The sequence below is a fragment of the Pleurodeles waltl genome, chromosome 10 (assembly GCF_031143425.1).
Source record: "Pleurodeles waltl isolate 20211129_DDA chromosome 10, aPleWal1.hap1.20221129, whole genome shotgun sequence".
Taxonomy (NCBI): Eukaryota; Metazoa; Chordata; class Amphibia; order Caudata; family Salamandridae; genus Pleurodeles; species Pleurodeles waltl.
The window spans coordinates 6,621,466-6,640,213 of NC_090449.1; the positions used below are offsets into that span (position 1 = coordinate 6,621,466).

Consider the following 18,748-nt stretch of genomic DNA (forward strand, 5'->3'; position numbering starts at 1 on the left):
CGCCTCCTCCTCTCTCTCCTTCCAGTACCTCTCCCCCACTACCTCCCCAAGTACCTCCCTCTCCTCCAGTACATCCCCCTCCCTCCAGTACCTCGCTCGCCTCCTCCTCTCTCTCCTTCCAGTACCTCTCCCCCACTACCTCCCCAAGTACCTCCCTCTCCTCCAGTACATCCCCCTCCCTCCAGTACCTCTCCTCCACTACCTCCCCAAGTACCTCCCTCTCCTCCAGTACCTCTCTCCTCCTCTCTTAGCTACTCCCTCTCACCCCCTCCCTTCTCCTCTCCCCCAGCACCTCTCTCTCCTCTCCTTCCAGCACTCTGTCTCCTCCCTTCCCTCCTCTCTCCTGCTCTCTCTCCTCCTCTCTCTCACTCCTCCTCCCTGCAGTACCTCTCCCTCCTATCTCACTTCTCCTCTCCTCCCAGCACTCTGTGGCCTTCCTCACCTCCTCTCTCCTGCTCCCTCCTCTTCTTCCTCTTCTCTTCCTGGTCTCTCAAGTGTTTTGCTTTCGGACGCAACCATTGCCGACGCCCAGGGGACGCCCACTGCACAGCGGACACCCGCTAGGGGGCGCACTGCCCAGTCATGCACCTTTCCTTCTTTTAATGTTTTCACGGCTCTCAAGTGGTTCGAATACTTTCTACTGACCCTCTCTTCCTCTTCTAGACCCCTAAACCACTTCCGAGAATTAATGGACTCTTCCAAAACGAGGGCGCGTCACAAAGTGAAAACGAAAGTAAAAGCTCGCAGCTGAGCGGCTCCTGCGGCGCCCCTGGGGGACTGGAGAGGGAGGGAACCACCGACACTTTACCCCCGGGGGACTGAATAGACGGAAGTGACAGCTAGCCGACACCCCGGGGGGACTAATATAAAGGTAGCTTGACGTTACTCTCATTACCTACTAGAGCTACGGCATGACGTCCGCCGAGGCTCCAACACGTGAGAAAACAACTAGAGCGCTAACCCTCCAATCATCACCTACGGCATGACGTACGCCGAAGCTCCAACACATGAAAACAACTAGAGCGCTAACCCTCCACTCATCACCACCGGCATGACGTACGCCGAAGCTCCAACACATGAAAACAACTAGAGCGCTAACCCTCCAATCATCACCTACGGCATGACGTACGCCGAAGCTCCAACACATGAAAACAACTAGAGCGCTAACCTTCCCAATAGGGTGACCCAGCCACGGGGGTCCTAGCTGCCCCTCCTGGCACCTGTAGCGCGAACTCCGTCCGAGGGCATCGCCCTGCACCACAGCCAGGTTCAGTTCCACCTTTTTTGTTCCTTTTTTCTGCACAGTGACCTAAGCAGTGAAGATCCCTGGACTCTGTTTGAAGCAGGAGGGTTGGCATGTATGAGATAGGTGAATAAGCAACTGCTTTTGACGCTCAAATCATTTTGGTCCTTCTAGTTCGTAAGCTGCAATCCTTCCATAGCACAGTGATCTCTTTACGGCACCCGCAGCTGCATGCAAACTGTAAGTCATGGCTTTAGATCCGAGTATATTTTTTCTCAGTCTGTTGCTTTTCTACGATTACAAAGAAGGGCTGCTTTGGGAAGTCTATTTAGTACAGACAACCACAATCACTGCACCTCGTTTAATATCCTAACTTTGCATTTCTCGCGACCATCCACTCTGAACATATAATGTCTACAAGTATGGAGGATATCTATTGCTACACCTTTTAACCCCCACTGTCTTAAGTAACATTTCCTGCACATTGATTTACACAGATGTATGATTTATTGTGGCTCTGTGAGTGATGCAACCAAAAGCACCAAATACAAAATACATTATTATGTGCCTTTTAATATTATTAATGCAATTACTTAGACACCCAGATAAATCTTGCCTTTTTATTGTTTATGCACTTCTTTTACATAGTGGGGTTGAAAAAAGTCAAGCTCCTATGCCCAAGTCATAGTTTCTCTAAAGTACTAGTGAAGTGATAGGTTATGTGCCTTTGTTTCTTTCCCTTACATTGACATCATGTGTTAAGCCCCAGATGGCTCCCAGCCAGGGTGATGATTAAGTACAAAACAGTTGATGGCCCTTTAAGTCAGGCTTCTGTTTTAGATCTAGCTGGAAGTGAAAATAAGAAACTTTCTGCTGCCTGTGCAGTTGCTGCAGAATTGTGTCCTGGTGTTGGAAAAACACGCCACACCAAATTCAGCAAATGTTCCTGGGTTCGGCTCAGAAATAGCTGCCAGAACCATGATCCAGCACAATTCTCCTGTTTTCTAGCTCTGCAGCTGCTTCTTCTCACAGAATGTGACAGCAGAGGGAATGCTACACCCCTACTGTGTCCCTTCTCCAGCCCTGTCCTAAGACCACCCCCTTCGCAGCCCTGAGTCCCAACACTGTCCTCTATCAAATCCCCTCCCCAGCCCTGAGCCCCAAGACTGTCCTTTTACAGATAGTCTCCCCAGCCCTGACCCCCAAGACTGTCCACTATCACATCCCTCCCCAGCCACGAGCCCCAAGACTGTCCTCAATCACATCCCCTACCCAGCCCTGAGCCCCAAGACTGTCCTCAATCACATCCCCTCCCCAGCCCTGACCCCCAAGACTGTCCTCAATCACATCCCCTACCCAGCCCTGAGCCCCAAGACTGTCCTCTATCGCACCCCTCCCCAGCCCTGAGCCCCAAGTCTGACCTCTATCACATCCTTCCTCAGCCCTGAGCCCCAAGACTGTCCTCTATCACATCCCTCCTCAGCCCTGAGCCCCAAGACTGTCCTCTATGATATCCCCTCCCCAGCCCTGAGCCCCAAGACTGTCACACCCCTCCCCAGCCCTGAGCCCCAAGACTGTCACACCCCTCCCCAGCCCTGAGCCCCAAGACTGTCCTCAATCACATCCCCTACCCAGCCCTGAGCCCCAAGACTGTCCTCTATCGCACCCCTCCCCAGCCCTGAGCCCCAAGTCTGACCTCTATCACATCCTTCCTCAGCCCTGAGCCCCAAGACTGTCCTCTATCACATCCCTCCTCAGCCCTGAGCCCCAAGACTGTCCTCTATGATATCCCCTCCCCAGCCCTGAGCCCCAAGACTGTCACACCCCTCCCCAGCCCTGAGCCCCAAGACTGTCACACCCCTCCCCAGCCCTGAGCCCCAAGACTGTCCTCAATCACATCCGCTCCCCAGCCCTGAGCCCCAAGACTGTCCTCTATCACATCCCTCCCCATCCCCAAGACTGTCCTCTCTCACATCCCCTCCTCAGCCCTGAGCCCCAAGACTGTCCTCTACCAGACCCCTCCCCAGCCCTGAGCCCCAAGACTGTCCTCTATCGCACCCCTCCCCAGCCCTGAGCCCCAAGACTGTCCTCAATCACATCCCTCCCAGCCCTGAGCCCCAAGACTGTCCTCTATCGCACCCCTCCCCAGCCCTGAGCCCCAAGACTGTCCTCAATCACATCCCTCCCAGCCCTGAGCCCCAAGACTGTCCTCAATCACATCCCTCCTCAGCCCTGAGCCCCAAGACTGTCCTCTATCACATCCCTCCTCAGCCCTGAGCCCCAAGACTGTCCTCTATCACATCCTTCCCCAGCCCTGAGCCCCAAGACTGTCCTCAATCACATCCCTCCCAGCCCTGAGCCCCAAGACTGTCCTCTATCACATCCCTCCTCAGCCCTGAGCCCCAAGACTGTCCTCTATCACATCCCTCCTCAGCCCTGAGCCCCAAGACTGTCCTCAATCACATCCCTCCTCAGCCCCAAGACTGTCCTCTACCACACCCCTCCCCAGCCCTGAGCCCCAAGACTGTCCTCAATCACATCCCTCCCAGCCCTGAGCCCCAAGACTGTCCTCAATCACATCCCCTCCCCAGCACTGAGCCACAAGACTGTCCTGTCACATCCCTCCCCAGCACTGAGCCCCAAGACTGTCCTCTATCACATCCCTCCCCAGCCCTGAGCCCCAAGACTGTCCTCTATCACATCCCTCCCCAGCCCCGAGCCCCAAGACTGTCCTCAATCACATCCCTCCTCAGTCCTGAGCCCCAAGACTGTCCTCTATCACATCCCCTCCCCAGCCCTGAGCCCCAAGACTGTCCTCTATCACACCCCTCCTCAGCCCTGAGCCCCAAGACTGTCCTCAATCACATCCCCTCCTCAGCCCTGAGCCCCAAGACTGTCCTCAATCACATCCCTCCTCAGCCCTGAGCCCCAAGACTGTCCTCTATCACATCCCTCCTCAGCCCTGAGCCCCAAGACTGTCCTCTATCGCACCCCTCCCCAGCCCTGAGCCCCAAGACTGTCCTCAATCACATCCCCTCCCCAGCCCTGAGCCCCAAGACTGTCCTCTATCACATCCCTCCCCAGCCCTGAGCCCCAAGACTGTCCTCTATCATATCCCCTCCCCAGCCCTGAGCCCCAAGACTGTCACACCCCTCCCCAGCCCTGAGCCCCAAGACTGTCCTCTATCACATCCCTCCTCAGTCCTGAGCCCCAAGACTGTCCTCTATCACATCCCTCCCCAGCCCCAAGACTGTCCTCTATCAAATCCCCTCCCCAGCCCTGAGCCCAAGACTGTCATCTACCACACCCCTCCCCAGCCCTGAGCCCCAAGACTGTCCTCTATCACATCCCTCCCCAGCCCCAAGACTGTCCTCTTATCAAATCCCCTCCCCAGCCCTGAGCCCCAAGACTTTCCTCTACCACACCCCTCCCCAGCCCTGAGCCCCAAGACTGTCCTCTATCACACCCCTCCCCAGCCCCGAGCCCCAAGACTGTCCTCAATCACATCCCTCCTCAGTCCTGAGCCCCAAGACTGTCCTCTATCACATCCCCTCCCCAGCCCTGAGCCCCAAGACTGTCCTCTATCACACCCCTCCTCAGCCCTGAGCCCCAAGACTGTCCTCTATCACATCCCTCCCCAGCCCTGAGCCCCAAGACTGTCCTCAATCACATCCCTCCTCAGCCCTGAGGCCCAAGACTGTCCTCTATCACATCCTTCCCCAGCCCTGAGCCCCAAGCCTGTCACACCCCTCCCCAGCCCTGAGCCCCAAGACTGTCCTCTAAAACATCCCTCCCAGCCCTGAGCCCCAAGACTGTCCTCTGCCACATCCCTCCCCAGCCCTGAGCCCCAAGACTGTCCTCTATCGCACCCCTCCCCAGCCCTGAGCCCCAAGACTGTCCTCTATCGCACCCCTCCCCAGCCCTGAGCCCCAAGACTGTCCTCAATCACATCCCCTCCCCAGCCCTGAGCCCCAAGACTGTCCTCTATCACATCCCTCCCCAGCCCTGAGCCCCAAGACTGTCCTCTATCATATCCCCTCCCCAGCCCTGAGCCCCAAGACTGTCACACCCCTCCCCAGCCCTGAGCCCCAAGACTGTCCTCTATCACATCCCCTCCTCAGCCCTGAGCCCCAAGACTGTCCTCTATCACATCCCTCCTCAGCCCGGAACCCCAAGACTGTCCTCTATCACACCCCTCCTCAGCCCTGAGCCCCAAGACTGTCCTGAATCACATCCCTCCTCAGCCCTGAGCCCCAAGACTGTCCTCTATCACATCCCTCCCAGCCCTGAGCCCCAAGACTGTCCTCTATCACATCCTTCCCCAGCCCTGAGCCCCAAGACTGTCCTCTGCCACATCCCTCCCCAGCCCTGAGCCCCAAGACTGTCCTCTGCCACATCCCTCCCCAGCCCTGAGCCCCAAGACTGTCCTCTATCGCACCCCTCCCCAGCCCTGAGCCCCAAGACTGTCCTCTATCGCACCCCTCCCCAGCCCTGAGCCCCAAGACTGTCCTCAATCACATCCCCTCCCCAGCCCTGAGCCCCAAGACTGTCCTCAATCACATCCCCTCCCCAGCCCTGAGCCCCAAGACTGTCCTCTATCACATCCCTCCCCAGCCCTGAGCCCCAAGACTGTCCTCTATCATATCCCCTCCCCAGCCCTGAGCCCCAAGACTGTCACACCCCTCCCCAGCCCTGAGCCCCAAGACTGTCCTCTATCACATCCCCTCCTCAGCCCTGAGCCCCAAGACTGTCCTCTATCACATCCCTCCTCAGCCCGGAGCCCCAAGACTGTCCTCTATCACACCCCTCCTCAGCCCTGAGCCCCAAGACTGTCCTGAATCACATCCCTCCTCAGCCCTGAGCCCCAAGACTGTCCTCTATCACATCCCTCCCAGCCCTGAGCCCCAAGACTGTCCTCTGCCACATCCCTCCCCAGCCCTGAGCCCCAAGACTGTCCTCTATCGAACCCCTCCCCAGCCCTGAGCCCCAAGACTGTCCTCAATCACATCCCTCCTCAGCCCTGAGCCCCAAGACTGTCCTCTTACACACACCCCTCCCCAGCCCTGAGCCCTAAGCCTACCCTCTTCTGAACACCAAGGTCAGCCCTTCCTACACCCTCTGGCCAGCCCTGGTACCTGAGACTGCCCTTTCCCCCACCCTGATGGAATGCATGTTGGTGCCACGAGAAGGTGCCAGTTTCGGACGCCATGCTGGAGCCCTGCCAAGTACCACGCATCAGGGGTTAGATTTACGCATTTTATTACTGGTGTCTGGAAGCGTGCTGTAGACTGCATTAGTCACAGATTCTGAGTCCCCGGGGCCACCCTGTGAGGAGTCGCCAACGCTGCGGGCTCCCCTGCACCCCACTTGGCTGCTCTGCCCCCCGTGACTGTCTCACTACCAGTGCCTCAGGGCTTTGTTGTGACGGTGCCCTTACACCCTAGGCTTCAGACCAAGCTGGGAGCCCGGCCTGCGCGTGGGGCAGAGAGTACATGGTCTCAGCAACATTCACAGCACTGCCCCGCGCTGCTGGAGTCTAGGGCGCCGCAGGGCCCGCCTGACTGTCATGGCGCGTGAGGATAAACCGGGGACCAGGGGAGCATGCAGGAGCACGAGAGAGGAAGGGAGAAGAGCCTTACTTCACCCTAACATGGGATAAACAGGACTACAGGATCCAGAGTGCAGAGGCGAGTCACACGTGGACCTGGAAACTTCTCATGACTGGCCAAACCTATGCGTGCAATGGGGTGTGGGGGGGCTGGCAGGGCCATTTATGTTGATCTTCCCCCTTTAGGTAAGTATAATTGTGCACGCACCTTGAAATGCAAGTTATTGAAGTAATCAGTAGAAAATGCACCCAGAAACCTCTGGTTGATGCAATCACCGTGGACGTCTGTGTGTACCGAGAGAAAAGGAATCACACCCCAGTTGACTGAAGGGGAATTACTGTGGCTTGTGCATTTATAGCTCTTCGAGGTCCCAACCTGCAAGTGAAAGCACTGTGAATATACAAGCTGCTGGTATGAACGTGCAGAGATTGTGTCGGATATAAAACAAGTTATTTCAAAACATATATTTTATTAATACCCAATCAGATTGTTACTTGTGCAAAACCTTTTATTAAGTATCCGTTAAAAAGATGCACTCCAACACTCAGCAGGTAACATACCCGTAAATTATTATTCAAAAAGAAAAAATTGTTTATCACCACCATGTGACTCAAACAAAGACAAACACGGACTTATTTCGCCTGGCAGCTAGGGTTGCCACATTTGTGAAACAAGCACACTTGCCCTTTTATTGTTTATGCTTTGAGATTTAGAAAGGGGTGGGAGCTGGCAATGTTGCATAAAACAATAAAAACATATCTATAGTGTGGAGTATCGAAGGACTGCTCGTATTTGTGTTTTAAGTTTCAAAGGGAATGATGAGGGTTTTACAGATGTTCTCATTATTTTTACTAACTTCACGAATGGCCTAAACATCCCGGCCACCCCCTTGGTGTGCCCCTGCCCGGGATATCTGCTGCTGGCAGCTGCCATGAGAAGGTGAGGTGCCAGGCCAGGCTGGTGCACAAGTGACTGGAATCTGCCAGAGCTTTGGCTGACATTAGAAGCCCCATTGGCAGGAGCCCTCTGTGTGCATGTTGTTGCTTCTGTGTCCTAGGCTGTGTCTAACCTGCTACAACAGCGATCTACACACATTGTGTTTACTCCTGCTTCTGCCCCCGGCTCAGGTAAATCAAACCAAAGAGCCATCATTGTCAGGTGACTGTATCCCGAGCCGGAGGTTAACCTTCCTACCTGCAGTAACGCGGGAACCTGTAATTTGTCCTTGTCAATCAATCAATCAATCAGGGATTTGTAAAGCGCACTACTCACCCGTGAGGGTCTCAAGGCGCTGAGGAGGGGAGGGGGGAGAAGGAAGGGGGGAGAAAGTGGGGGTGGAAGACGGGGGAGAGGTGCTGCTACTGCTTGAACATCCAGGTCTTGAGAAGTTTCCTGAAGGTAAGGAGGTCTTTGGTCTGGCGCAGGTGGGTGGGAAGAGTGTTCCATGTTTTGGAGGTGAGGTGCGAGAATGATCTGTAGTTCTGCGGACGCGTGGGACGGTTGCGAGGTCAGTAGAGCGGAGATGCCAGGTCAGGGTGTAGAAGGAGAGTCGTTTGTTGAGGTATTCTGATCCGGTGTTGTGCAGTGCTTTGTGGGCGAGGAGTTTGAATGTTATTCTCTTGTTGACTGGGAGCCAGTGCAGGTTTTTCAGGTGGTCTGTGATGTGGCAGTGGTGGGGGATGTCCAGGAGGAGGCGTGCGGAGGCGTTCTGGATGCGTTGCAGCCTCTTCTGGAGTTTGGCCATGGTTCCTGCGTAGAGGGCATTGCCGTAGTCCAGCTTGCTGCTTACGAGGGCTTGGGTGACTGTTCTTCTGGTTTCTGTGGGGATCCATTTGTAGATCTTTCAGAGCATGTGGAGGGTGTTGAATCAGGAGGAGGAGATGCCGTTAACTTGCTGGGTCATGGATAGTGAGGGGCCAAGATGAATCCTAGGTTGCGTGCGTAGTCGGTGGGAGTTGGATTGGTTCCGAGAGTGGCAGGCCACCATGGGTCATCCTATGCAGAGAGGGTGGAGCCGAAGATGAGGGCTTCCGTCTCGTTGGAATTGAGTTTGAGGCAGCTGCTCTTCATCCATTCGGCGATGCCTTTCATTCCTTCGTGGAAGCCGGTCTTGGCGGAGTCCTTGGTGAGGGAGAGGATCAGCTGGGTGTCGGCGTTTGAGATGATGTTGAGGTTGTGGGATCGGGCGATGTTAGCAAGCGGGGCCATGTAGACATTGAAGAGGGTCGGGCCAAGGGACGAACCCTGCGGTACCCTGCAGATGATTTTGGTGGCCTCCGAGTGGAATGGGGGAGGCGGACTCTCTGGGTTCTGCCGGTGGGAAAGGAGGTGACCCAGTCCAGGGCTCTGTCGCAGATTCCAGCATTGCTGAGGTGTGAGCGTAGGGTGTGGTGGCAGACAGTGTCGAACGCGGCAGAGAGGTCCAGGAGGATGAGGGCTGCGGTTTCGCCGCTGTCCAGTATGGTTCTGATGTCGTCGGTGGTGGAGATGAGGGTGGTTTTGATGCTGTGGTTGTGGTTGTTACCTTTTCGAGGCTTTATTTTTGTTCTGAAACAATAAATGTTTTGTGCATGCTCTTGATGTGTTGGATAGCACTACAATTGAATACTTGTTTATGTGTTTAACAAAACTACGAGTCCCAGAATGCAGTGTGCTGTTAGCTAACAATAGCAGTCCTAGTTGAAGGCATTGCACTAGATATTGCGTTTGCCTTTTCAATGCTCAGCACTTTAACAACACAGGAAATCCTGCACGGACTTTCTTGAGCACAGTGAGTGCAAAGTAAGAGGCACGCTGGCTGGCCGATTCACTGTATTGTGGTGTAACCTTCCCGTGTGTGTTATACTCACTGGTCTCTTTCACTCTCTGCCTCCTCAGCAATGTTCACCAGCCCTGCACCTTGGAAGCTGAGAAGTGGAGGAGCAGTAGCCGAGCCTATACGCAGGCGTCGTAGCTCTGGCTTCACCCTTTCTATACCCAGGTGTAGGAAGTTGGCTCTGTATGTACTATTTCAAAGTGAGAGATAGTGTGCACAGAGTCCAAGGGCTCCCCTTAGAGGTAAGATAGTGGGAAAAAGAGATCATTCTAATGCTCTATTTTGTGGTAGTGTGGTCGAGCAGTAGGCTTTTCAGAGGGTAGTGTTAAGTATTTGTTGTACACGCACAGGCAATAAATGAGGAACACACACTCAAAGACTTAACTCCAGGCCAATAGTTTTTATATAGAAAAATATTATTTTCTTAATTTATTTTAGAACCACAAGATTCAGAATTTAGGTAAGTACATAAATTGTAAGGTACTTCCCACAGGTAAGTATGGAACTTTCAATTAGAACAGTAATGTACACAGTTTTGGCAAAAATGGCAATAAGCTATTTTTAAAGTGGACACAGTGCAAAAATCAACAGTTCCTGGGGGAAGTAAGTATTGGTTAGGTTTCTCAGGTAAGTAAAGCACTTACAAGTTCAGTCTCCTGGGCATAGGCAGCCCACCATTGGGGGTTCCAGGCAACCCCAAAGTTACCACACCAGCAGCAAAGGGCCGGTCAGATGCAGAGGTCCAAGTAGGGCCCAAATAGCATAGGCGTCTATGGAGAACAGGGGTGCTCCGGTTCCAGTCTGCTAGCAGGTAAGTACCTGCATCCTCTGGGAGCAGACCAGGGGGGTTTTGGAGAGCACTGGGGGGGGGGTCCCAAACAGGCACACAAAATACACCCTCAGCGGCACAGGGGCGGCCAGGTGCAGTGTGCAAAGTAGGTGTCGAGTTGTAGATAGGAATCAATGGAGAGACCGGGGGGTCACTCTGGAGATGCAGGCAGGGCACAGGGGGGATTCTCGGGCTAGCCACCGACTGGGCTAGGATGAGGGCCGCCTGCTGGTCACTCCTGCACCAGTAGTTGGTTCCTCTCGGTCCTGGGGGCTGCGGGTGCAGTGCTTCTTCCAGGCGTCAGGTTCCTTTGCTACCGGGCAATCTCGGTCAGGGGGACCCTCTGGATCCTCTCTGCAGGCGTCGCTGTGGGGGTGCAGGGAGGTCGACTCAGGGTGTCCACGTTGTTGGAGTCTGAACACGAGCCGGAGGCATCGGGTGCAGTGTGTGAAGACTTACGCTTCCGGAATGAGGCGGGAGTCTCTTTAAAGATTGTTTCTTTGTTGCAGTTTTGGACAGAGCCGCTGTCCTCAGGAGTTTGTTGGTCCTCTAGGTGCAGGTCAGTCCTCTAAGTCCTCAGAGGTTGCTGGTCCCGCTGGATGTGTCGCTGTGCAGGTTCTCCTAGTCTGGAGACAGGCCAGTAGGGCTGGGGCCAAGTCAGTTGTCGTCTCCATCGTCTCTGCGGGGCTTTCAGGTCAACAGTCCTCCTTCTTGTTTCATATTGCAGGATTCTGAGTTCCTCGGTTCAGGGTTGCCCCTAAATACTAAATGTAGGGGTGTGTTTAGGTCTGGGGGGGGCAGTAGCCAATGGCTACTGTCCTTGAGAGTGGCTACACCCTCTTTGTGCCTCCTCCCTGTGGGGAGGGGGGCATATCCCTAATCCCATTGGGGGGGAATCCTCCAAAACAAGATGGAGGATTTCCTAAGGCAGGGGTCACCTCAGCTCGGGGCACCTTAGGGGCTGTCCTGACTGGTAAGTGGTGACTCCTTGTTTTTCTCATTATCTCCTTCGGACTTGCTGCCAAAAGTGGAGGCTGTGTCCTGAGGGGCGGGCATCTTCACTAGCTGGAGTGCCCAGGGGCGCTGTAACACCAGGCTTGAGCCTTTGAGGCTCATCACCAGGTGTTACAGTTCGTGCAGGGGGGTGTGAAGCACCTCCACCCAGTACAGGCTTTGTTCCTTGCCACAGAGTGACAAAGGCACTCACCCCATGTGGCCAGAAACCCATCTGGATGTGGCAGGCTGGCAGAAACTGGTCAGCCTAACACTAGTAGTTGGACTGGTATACAGGGGGCATCTCTAAGATGTCCTCTGTGTGCTTTTTTCAATAAATCCCACACTGGCATCCTTGTGGATTTATTGTGGTGAGAAGTTTGATACCAAACTTCCCAGAATTCAGTGTAGCCATTATGGAACTGTGGAGTTTGTGTTTGACAGACTCCCAGACCATATAGTCTTTATGGCAACCCTGCACTTACAATGTCTAAAATGTGGCTTAGACACTGTAGGGGCATAGTGCTCATGTACATATGCCCTCACCTGTGGTATAGTGCACACTGTCTTAGGGCTGTGAGGCCCGCTAGAGGGGTGACTTACCTATGCCACAGGCAGTGGGTTTTGGGCATGGCACTCGGAGGGGAGTGCCATGTCGAATTAGTCATTTTCTCCCCACCAGCACACACAAGCTGTGCAGCAGTGTGCATGTGCTGAGTGAGGGTCCCAAGGGTGGCATAAGACATGCTGCAGCCCTTAGAGACCTTCCCTGGCATCAGGGCCCTTGGTACCAGGGGTACCAGTTACAAGGGACTTATCTGGGTGCCAGGGCTGTGCCAATTGTGGAGACAAAGGTACAGTTTAGGGAAAGACCACCGGTGCTGAGGCCTGGTTAGCACGGTCCCAGCACACTTTCAATCATAGCTAGCATCCACAAAAGGCAAAAAGATAGGGGGTAACCATGCCAAGGGAGGCATTTTCCTACACCTGGGCTTCTTCCCTTTTTTTCTATGTCTCCTAGGATCTTGTGCTTGAATTCACATTGAAATGTTCATCTGCGTTGTGCATTTTTACACTACATTGAGTACAATCATGCGTCCTATTAATTCTAACTAAACAAGTAAATTTAAATGTCTTTTTTTTTTCTTTTTCAGATATTCGTCCTCCACCTCGCTGCACAGGTGTCCCCCGTAGGTCCTGGCCCTTTTTGCAGGATTATCCCGAAACTTTTTGCCTTTTTACTCCTATTTTTTCTGACTTGTTTTTGTTGACTTTAGGACTCTGGGCGCTTTCCCACTGCTGACCAGTGCTAAAGTGCATATTCTCTCTGTGTACATTGTATTGGTGAGTGATTTATCCATGGTTGGCATATCTGATCTACTAGTAAGTCCTTAGTATAGTGCACCAAGTGTGCCCAGGGCCTGTGAATCAAATGCTACTAGTGGGCCAGCAGCACTGGTTGTGCCACCCACATTAGCAGCCCTATAAACATGTCTCCGACCTGCCACTGCAGTGTATGTGTGTGCAGTTTAAACTGCAATTTCGACCTGGCAAGTGCACCAACTTGCTAGGCCTAAACCTTCCCTTTTACCACATGAAAGTCACCCCTAAAGTAGGCCCAAGGCAGCCCCATGAGCAGGGTGCAGTGTACTTAACAGATAGGACATGTACTGGTGTGTTTTACATGTCCTGATAGTGAAATACTGCTAAATTAGGTTTTCACAATTGCAAGGCCTATCTCTTCCATAAGGTAACACGGGGATTTCCTTGAAATAGCTTTTAAGTGTAAAAAGATATGGAGTTTGGGGTCTCTGAGCTCACAATTTAAAAATACATCTTTTGGTGAAGTTGGTTTTTGAATTGTAAGTTTGAAAATGCCACTTTCAGAAAGGGAGCATTTTCTTGCTTAAACCATTCTGTGCCTCTGCCAGCCTGCTAAATACACGCCTGCGTCAGGATGACAGTTGGGCTGTTTGAGCATTCACTCTGGACAGTCACACAAAGGGAGCTGAGGTGTGCCCCGCATATCTGGATGGCCCATCCCCAGGCTGATGAGTCTTCCTGAGCTAGAGTGGTGGGAGGAGCTGACATCTGCACCTGAATAGGGCTGTGCCTGTCCTCACGCAAAGCAGTCTCCAACCTCCCTGGAGTGTGTCTGGAGCCAGGGTAGGGGAAAAGCAGGGTTTAGCACACTGCAAAGCCTTCTCTTTGAAGTTTGCCTACTTCAAACACAGAAATGGGTATAAGTACTGGACGTCTGACCCCACATAATTAAAACACTTCTGGGCTGAGGACAGTCTGCCAGGAAGAACTGGATGCTGTAGGAGGGACTGCCACCTCTCCCTCTTGCTTTTTGTGCTGGCCTGTTGCTTGCTGTTTCTTTCCTGGGAGTAAAGCGACTCACATTTGCTTTATTTATCCTGCTTTCCAAGGTTCTCCAAGGGCTTAAACTCAGCTTGCCTCCAATTAAGAAGTCTCAGGGACGTCAAAGACTTCACCTGCCAGTGCCTGGACTCTCTCTTGCTGGGAGTATTAAATTGCCAATTAATGTCAAATCCAGTTCCTGGGCCCTTGGGAGTGAGTTCTGATGTAACAGGGAAGAAACTAGTGCATCAACGTCCAGAATGACTTCAGGAAGGACACCACTCTCTAACTCCGCACAGCTGCCTGCACCGGAACCATGTTCCTCGCTGAGTGCAACAACTGCGACCTTTACCGCAGGCCTGATGCAGCCGCAGCTCCTCTGAAGTCCCGCCGCAGCTTGAGTCCAGAGCGCTGTCACCAACATCGGTTTTATCCTACTCTGCTGCACCCCCTGTGGTGTGATTGTGACATTACAGTCACCGCCTCATGTCATGGCACTGCTGGATCCATCGACCCCGCCTTGTAGTAAGGAACCGATGCCTCACCACCAACGCTGTATCACCACCCCTGCAACCATAAGTAATCAATGCCTCACCTCCCATGCCTAGCAGTAAGGAACCAACGCCTCACCTCCCTGGTGGCAGTAAGGAACCGACGCCGCATCAGCTCCAGCAATGCCTCACCTCCCTGGTGGCAGTAAGGAACAGACGCCCCATCAGCTCCAGCAACGCCTCACCTCCCTGGTGGCAGTAAGGAACCGACGCCGCATCAGCTCCAGCAACGCCTCACCTCCCTGGTGGCAGTAAGGAACCGACGCCGCATCAGCTCCAGCAACGCCTCACCTCCCTGGTGGCAGTAAGGAACCGACGCCGCATCAGCTCCAGCAACGCCTCTCCTCCCTGGTGGCAGTAAGGAACCGACGCCGCATCAGCTCCAGCAACGCCTCACCTCCCTGGTGGCAGTAAGGAACCGACGCCGCATCAGCTCCAGCAACGCCTCACTTCCCTGACTTTGTACGACGTCTTTTGTTTCCTCACCGTTTTCTAAGGTACTATAACTGGTGTTCATGCAACTCAGTGACCAGCCCGCACTCCCTCACGAATGGAGTCAGACTGTTGGAGATGACTCTGTCAAGACGTTGTGATAGCCCCAGTCAGATCTATTGTGTTTCCAAGCAGTCTACTAAGACACTAGGATGACACTGAACAGGACCAGTCACTGCCGGCTGAATAGCGGAACACAACCAATGGCCTCCAAGACAGGCTACGAGTCCTAAACATTTTAATTTTGGGGTGTGGCGGTGTGCCACGCATACAGACCCAATGGTATTGGCATGCGGGAGCTATTAACTATTTGGTGGTGTGATCTGCAGACATGTATTGACTCCTAAGTGATGAGGGGTACTTTCAGTGCGATATTGCTCTAAAGAGTCAAAACAGCGTTCTGACGTAAAGCATCAGAGGGAGCTCAGAGACACCCGAGACTGACAAGAAGTATTAGGCCCCGACAGGCAGGTTGCGACAGCTGCAGGACCGCAGCTTCTGTAAGTCCAGCATGGATTGGCTACAGTATGCTTTATCCCTGCTTATCATACATGCAGAATGTTGGACATATTTTAGTTTCTTTTTCTTTGCTATTTTCACAAAATAATGTCTGAAATAATGACAGTGAACCCTGTACTTCAGCTACGAATCTAAAAAAGAGAAAGGCTAGTGCTGGCCAAAGGAAGATTAGTGGTAGATTAGTAAAGGGAAATATGAGTTATTTTGAGCAGTGGGCATGCGAGTCTGTTAGTTGGATTGAACATAATAAAGGAGGGGTAGAAGAGGGAAGAATCTAGAAAGCGCTTATTGGGAGATCATAGTAGTAAAATGAGGTTTGGGATGAGTCACAGGAGGGATACACAAGGGAAGAATTTAGAGAGGCTTTGAGATCACAGTAATACAATGGGGTTTGGGGTGAGCCAGGAGGAGCAAGTCTAGAAAGGGTTATTTTGGAGATCATAGTAGTAGAATGAGGTTTGGGATGAGTCAGAGTGGAGATAGAAGACAGACTACGAGAGGTCCAGGATGAGAGAGTAGTGCATTGGAGACACTGAAAGGTATTTTTTTCTCTTTTCTACAGTAGGAACAAAGTAATAAATATATAGATACACGACTACACAGAAAGGGTGGTTTGTGTATAAGGAAGATAATAGAAGAGACTGCGGTGTATAGAGAGGTTCAATGGGGTGGGAGGTGGTCGTACCCCAAAAAGGAGAAAGGGGCGCTCAGGAATAATGGTAACAAGAATGGAAGAAACACAAAAGAAACCAGGGTGCCCATGAGATGGGGTAGTGACCGATGAGACAGACCAGGAAGACGCATGTGGCCCCACAGGCCCAGGAGAAAGGCGCTTGAAAAAGGGGGCACACCCAGGGCCACCAAGAGTGGGGGAGGGGTGGGCATGGCTTAGAGAGGCCCTAATAAAAGGAGAACACCAAGGGCCACTGAGAGACAGACACTGGGCCCAAGAGAAGCCCTGATAAAAGCAGACACAGCAGGGGCCACTGAGAGACAGACACTGGGCCCAAGAGAAGCCCTGATAAAAGGAGACACACCAGGGGCCACTGAGAGACAGACACTGGGCCCAAGAGAAGCCCTGATAAAAGGAGACACATCAGGGGCCACAGAGAGACGGACACTGGGCCCAAGAGAGGCCCTAACAAAAGGAGACATAACACAGGCCACTGAGAGATGGACACTGGGCCTAATAGAGGCCCTGATAAAAGGAGAAGGAGACACACCAGGGGCCACCAAGAGACGGACACTGGGCCCAAGAGAGACCCTGATAAAAGGAGAAACACCAGGGGCCATCGAGGGACGGACACTGGGCCCAAGAGAGGCCCTGATAAAAGGAGACACACCAGGGGCCACCGAGAGATGGACAATGGGCCTCAGAGAGGCCCTGATAAAAGGAGACACACCAGGGGCCACTGAGAGATGGACACTGGGCCCAAGAGAGGCCCTGATAAAAGGAGACACACCAGGGGCGACAGAGATGGACACTGGGCCCAAGAGAGGCCCTGATAAAAGGAGACACCAGGGACCACTGAGAGACTGACACTGGACCCAAGAGAGACCCTGATAAAAGGAGACACACCAGGGTCCACAGAGAGACGGACACTGGGCCTAAGAGAGGCCCTGATAAAAGGAGACACACCAGGGGCCACTGAGAGACGGACACTGGGCCCAAGAGAAGCCCTGATAAAAGGAGACACATCAGGGGCCACAGAGAGACGGACACTGGGCCCAAGAGAGGCCCTGATAAAAGGAGACACACCAGGGGCCACTGAGAGACGGACACTGGGCCCAAGAGAGGCCCTGATAAAAGGAGACACACCAGGGCCACTGAGAGACGGACACTGGGCCCAAGAGAGGCCCTGATAAAAGGAGACACACCAGGGACCACTGAGAGCGGACACTGAGCCCAAGAGAGACCCTGATAAACGGAGACACACCAGGGCCACCGAGAGATGGACAATGGGCCTCAGAGAGGCCCTGATAAAAGGACACACACCAGGGGCCACTGAGAGACGGACACTGGGCCCAAGAGAGGCCCTGATAAAAGGAGACACACCAGGGGCAACAGAGATGGACACTGGGCCCAAGAGAGGCCCTGATAAAAGGAGACACCAGGGACCACTGAGAGACTGACACTGGACCCAAGATAGACCCTGATAAAAGGAGACACACCAGGGGCCACAGAGAGACGGACACTGGGCCTAAGAGAGGCCCTGATAAAAAGAGAGACACCAGAGGCCACAGAGAGATGGACACTGGGCCCAAGAGAGGCCCTGATAAAAGGAGAAGGAGACACACCAGGGGCCACCAAGAGACGGACACTGGGCCCAAGAGAGGCCCTGATAAAAGGAGACACACCAGGGCCACTGAGAGACGGACACTGGGCCCAAGAGAGGCCCTGATAAAAGGAGACACACCAGGGGCCACCGAGAGATAGACACTGGGCCCAAGAGAGACCCTGATAAAAGGAGACACACCAGGGGCCACTGAGAGATGGGCACTGGGCCTAGGAGAGGCCATGATAAAAGGAGACATCAGGGGCCACTGAGAGGGACACTGGGCCCAAGAGAGGCCCTGATAAAAGGAGACACACCAGGGGCCACAGAGAGACGGACACTGGTCCCAAGAGAGGCCTTGATAAAAGGAGACACAACAGGGGCCACTGAGAGATGGACACTGGGCCCAAGAGAGGCCCTGATAAAAGGAGACACACAAGGGGCCACTGAGAGACAGACACTGGGCCCAAGAGAGACCATGATAACAGGAGACACAACAGAGGCCACTGAGAGACGGACACTGGGCCCAAGAGAGACCATGATAAAAGGAGACACACCAGGGGCCACTGAGCCCAAGAGAGGCCCTGATAAAAGGAGACACACCAGGGGCCACTGAGAGATGGACACTGGGCCTCAGAGAGGCCCTGATAAAAGGAGACACACCTGGGGCCACAGAGAGACGGGCACTGGGCCCAAGAGAGGCCCTGATAAAAGGAGACACACCAGGGGCCACTGAGAGATGGACACTGGGCCCAAGAGAGACCCCGATAAAAGGAGACACACCAGGGGCCACTGAGAGATGGACACTGGGCCCAAGAGAGACCCCGATAAAAGGAGACACACGAGGGGCCACTGAGGGACAGACACCGGGCCCAAGTTGATATTCCTAAGCTGCCAATAAGTTTTATGCTGTCAGTGGTGAGTTGACTTACAGGCTTTACAAGTCAAGGCACAAAGCAGCTTCTTTTATAGATGTTTTGTTTGCCACGCTACATGGTACGAGATGTGCCATGTTTTCCACAACATATGTTTGGGATTCAGGAAACAAAGATTTTAA

At 53.5% G+C, this 18,748-nt stretch overlaps 1 protein-coding gene across 5 annotated transcripts in view; it reads right to left on the reverse strand.

Annotated features, from left to right (window-relative positions):
- Positions 1 to 859, reverse strand: part of IKBKG (inhibitor of nuclear factor kappa B kinase regulatory subunit gamma) — a 111,655-nt gene extending 110,796 nt beyond the window's left edge. For 2 of the 5 annotated variants that reach the window (XM_069209327.1, XM_069209326.1), the window contains exon 1: positions 443 to 857. The gene's annotated coding sequence lies outside the window, so the exon portion shown is untranslated. Of the gene's footprint in view, positions 1 to 442 lie in introns of all 5 variants that reach the window. The other 3 variants (XM_069209325.1, XM_069209324.1, XM_069209322.1) reach the window with 3 other exon arrangements.
- Between the last annotated feature and the right edge of the window lie 17,889 nt (positions 860 to 18,748).